This window comes from Elephas maximus, chromosome 7 (genome assembly GCF_024166365.1).
Source record: "Elephas maximus indicus isolate mEleMax1 chromosome 7, mEleMax1 primary haplotype, whole genome shotgun sequence".
NCBI lineage: Eukaryota > Metazoa > Chordata > Mammalia > Proboscidea > Elephantidae > Elephas > Elephas maximus.
In genome coordinates, this window is record NC_064825.1 from 21,290,953 (window position 1) to 21,295,740 (window position 4,788).

A 4,788-nucleotide genomic window follows, 5' to 3' on the forward strand; every position below is an offset into this window, starting at 1 on the left:
ACTTGCTCCTTGCTTTCTTTTTATCTTCTTTTTATCTCTTGAAATGATCCCACTGCTCAACTCTAGTAGGTCTAGGTATTCCCTTGAACATTTGTCTCATGTAATTTCTGCCTTATTTCTCCTCATGCCTATTTGGGAATACCCTCTCTTATTTTGTGTGCCATGCAAGTCTATCCATTCTTTAAATGCTCCCAAAATATTGTAACTCAAAATGCATTCTGCTTCCTCAAAACCCCTGTACTATTCATCTGGATTGTGTATTTGACACATCATTTGTAGCCTTGTATATTTAGTTATCTTGTCATGTGTGCCTTAAAAGATCCTTGGGAATAGTGACTGTTATATTTAGTAGGTATTTAGAAGATAATCAGAACTTCTATTGTATTTTTACACAAATAACACACATTACGTTTTTTGTCAACCACGCAACCACCCCATGCATTATTTTCCTAGGTGCTCTATATGCGTTATATGTGTGTGCATATTATTTACGTGGGCACACTAGTTGTGAAAAAAAATACAGTTTAGCAATAGTAGCATTGGGAAGTCTTCCTAAACAAACTGTGTGTGTTTTTTGTTTTAATTATCAGTTGATCCAAAACCAAAGCCCCACTTGGCCCTTATTTCCAGATTCATCAACTAACTAGTGTTTTCATCTTGCTTTAATTTTTACAGTATTTTGCTAAGAGATAGACAAGGTCTTTCTATGCAAAAAAGCATAGGTTTCCCTTACAAATCAGCTTTTTACAATAAACAATGACAAGAACATATGAAAGTGTGACACAATGTTCTTTATCTATTACACATAATTTATTTGAGGACCAAGGCCCATTGACTATTCATTCTTTTCATTTTGTCCTATATGCTAAGGATTCAATTAGGACCATTTCCTTGAGATTTTCAATTGGCTTTGAGAAGGCCTGATTACTATGTTCTGAAAGCCATCTGAACACAAGGATTTAGTGTCTAAAATTAGGGTAAAAAAAAAAAAAGAAGAGGGAAATATTATGGTATTTTTATGTTCAGTATATTTTTATGAGAAATATCTACAGGTATAAATTGATGCAGGAATTGTCTCATCATTTCTCTGCATAAATACCCCTCATTAATCTCTGGGATTTTTTTGTTTGCTTGTTTCTCTCTTTCTTGTTAAAAAAATTATGGTAAAAGTAACCAGTGGTTTTTGAGATTCAGTGTGGCAAACTAGGTGAAAACAATATGAAGAATACATCTCTACAAAGATATAAAATAAAAGCATAAATAAAAATAGATATCAGTATACCTTTAATTGAAAACGGTCACCTTTTAGAAATGTAAATTAAACTTATAATCAGAAGCCTTAAGAGCCTAGTCAGGAAATCTTTCCCAAAGAGGCACCTGACAACACTAGGTAAAACACAGAATCGGGAGTTCACCATTTCCCTTGGTGATTTTACTTATTGCTATGGTATGAGCCCTGGTAGTAAGTATAATAGTTAAAGAGCTTGGCTGCTTAACCAAAACGTTGGCGGTTCAAATCCACCAGCAGCTCCTTATAAACCCTCTGGGACAGTTCTACTCTGTCCTATAGGGTTGCTATGAGTTGGAATTGATTCAGTGGCAATGGGTTTGTTTTGGTTGATGGCATGAAAGGACATAAATTTTCTGATACTGATTTATTCTAATTCAATATTTTTTAACATAGAAATAATTGAGAAGGGTCTGTCATTGCCTCATTTCTTTTAACTTTTTTTCTAAATTTCTTGTCTTCTCTTTTGGCTCCAACAAAACAAATCCCTGACCTTTGGCACAGCAGGGAGTAGGTTCTGGAGAAAAGGGGTAATGGCAGACAAAAAGAAAAAAAGAAAAACTGGACTCTTCAGAGAATATCGGCCTTTTGCAAATTGATGACCGCCTGTATTCATCTAACATCTAAACTAAACTCTGGCAAGCATCGACATGCATTCAGCAGAAAAAAGTTAGTATTTGTTGAGTTTATCTTATTCTAAATCAATTGTTTTTGCCAAACTATGCTTCCTTAGATATATACTAGAAAGTATGTCAGATAGACATTGGGATACAAATATAAATAATTCAGGATTTTGTTTTAAGTAGCTCTTAATTTAGACAGTGTAGCTGTTGGGTGCTCTTGAGTCGATTCCAACTCATAGTGACCCATGTGACTGAGTAGAACTGCCCCATGGGGTTTTCTAGGCTGTAATCTTTATGAAAGCAGATCACCAGGTCTTTTTCATGCAGAGCCACTGGGGAGGATCAGACCACCAAACTTTTGGTTAGCAGCTGAGCATTTAACCATTGAGAATTTAGACAGTTATTTTTTTTCCCAATAATATGAAAAAGCTCAATGTACATGAGTAGTGGTACAGAAAGGAGGAAGTGCAAAAGAAAGGAGTATGAATGGCTGAATGTAGTAGGTTTTGAAAGAAGAGTTAGCATGTTGAAGAAAAAAGGTAAGTCAATTCAGGTATGGAAACAAAAAAAAGAAATATGTGAAAAAATGAAGATAACGGTATATAGGTTGGTTTGGTATTGCTGGACAATAATGTGAGGGAAAAGGGAGAGGAGTTGTGGTTAGAGCTAGATCATGAATGAGTGTCCTGACCATGGACTTCACTGGACTTTGTGGTACAAGTGGGAAGGGGTCATTGATTGGCCTTAATCAGGAGCATGATCTAATCATATTTGTGCATAAGGGTGATTCTTGCAGTGTATGGAAGATGGGGATGAGGGGGCAGAGATTAGCAAGAACAAGAGGAGTTAAGAGGCTACTGTGTTAGTATTCAAGTAGTTTAAATAATTTCAATAAAGGAAAAGATCTGGCCTTCATTAAAATATAAATATCCTTGAGAAAAACAGCAGTTCGACAGTGTGACTTAAAAAAATCTCCTTTTCATTATTACTGCATTGATCATATAATATTTTGACTACCATAAAAGCAGAAAACCCAAATAATTGGAAAAAAAAAAAAAAGAGTGACCTGATAGTATAAATTGTTAAATAATTCCATTGCTGTTTCTCAAGAAACTTCAGTTTTTAACACATTTCTTTAGAGAATTTCCTTATTTACAAAAACTATCTTTTTCTTCCTTCAGATTCCCTTCACATAAATGGGCATAAAACTTTCCTGAAGAGTCATTACTTGTCCCAGTAGTGTACTAGAACAGTCCTTAGAATATTGGAAGATAATGTTTTAATATCTTATTCTCCATTCTTGTTATTAAAATAACCATTGGATCCCTGACACTTCAAATCAGACTTACCAGCCTCAGTTAATGACAAAATTTCATTACATTGGTAAAAATAAACCAAATAGCTACTAATTCCATCATGATGCCAGGTATAATTTGGTAAAAGGTGATGTTTTAAGTATAGACTTGCTCTATCTCAAATGGTTCCTGTTAGATGTAATCAAAAATTTATTTACATTTCATGAAAGTTATGCATTAGGCCGAGCACACTCATCAATGACAACAGACTTGCTTTATTGACTGGAGGGTACCTTACAAAAGCAACAACAAAAACATCCCTGCACAGCTAACAATTCACTTTATTATTTAAGCAGGCAAAATTCTTCTCTATGCCGAACTGACATCCTGTCTTTTGTTTCCTCTAGTTCTATTCCAACTCTTTAACACAGAACAAACAAACAACTCTTCTACTGTGTGTCAGTGTCCCCATTTGTGATTTCTCAGGATGTGACCCAGGCCTCTGTGGCCCTGTGATTGACAGTCTTATCCAAGAATTTTTCCTATTCTTCTTGTTTCTAGATCATTATTCAAGCTCTAAATCCCTGCTATCCACAAGATCCTCACGGACGGAAACTTACTATGAACTTAAAAAGACTACTCATGTTTCTACATTTTGAACATGTTGCTTATTCTTCTTCCCAGTAACAGAGAAACTTATCCTCAGCCCACTCTTAAGGCAATGTGTTTGTATGAATTTTGTCCTAAAATAACTGTTACATTCCAGGAATGGAAAGCAAAATGCAAGCAGAAAATTGATGACTGACCCTGAACCTCTTCTTCTATAAGTTAGGAAAGACTACAGCCACACACAGCCAATTATAGCCACAAGAACATCTTTTTATATATTGAATTGGATTAACATTACATTGTTTTTTAAAAAAATAATAAGTAAAAGTAAAATCAGTCCTTTAAAAATGTATGTATTTTTTAGAGTTTACAAAGGGTTTTGCATGAATTATTTTGTATCAAATTGAAAAAAATCTCCAAAGTTAGTCATGACAGGTTGCGGTGTGATTGATTACTTTTGTGTGTGGCCTTTCTAGCCATAGTCTTGTAACTCTCACCCAGGTGATTGGGTGCGACTGTGTGATAAGGTAATTGTGGCCCACCAAGGGGATTGGTCAATTTTGCCTTAAAAGAGAGCCAATTTCAGCGCAGAGAGGAGGAGCCTACCATCACCAAGGGGAAACTGCCAAGAGCAGAGAGCACGTCCTTTGTACCCAGGATCCCTACACTAAGAAGATCCTGGAAGCTGGAGACAGAGAAAGAGAGAGCAAAAGCAAGAGAGAGAGAGAGAGAGCTTTAGCCCTGAAGACAGTGAAAAGTGATGGCAGGAGAGACCCGGCAGCAGAGACTTTGCAATTGGCAGCAGCACAATGGGTTTCCTGCCTCATGGAGAGAGAAGGCTGAGTGCCCTTGGGGAGAGGTCTAGGGCCAGGGAAAGGCATTCCTGTGAGCACAGTTGGAAAGAGACTGTCCTGATGGAAGAACTAAATCTCGAATATTCCTGAGCCCAAATTGTAACTGTTACTTCCCTAAT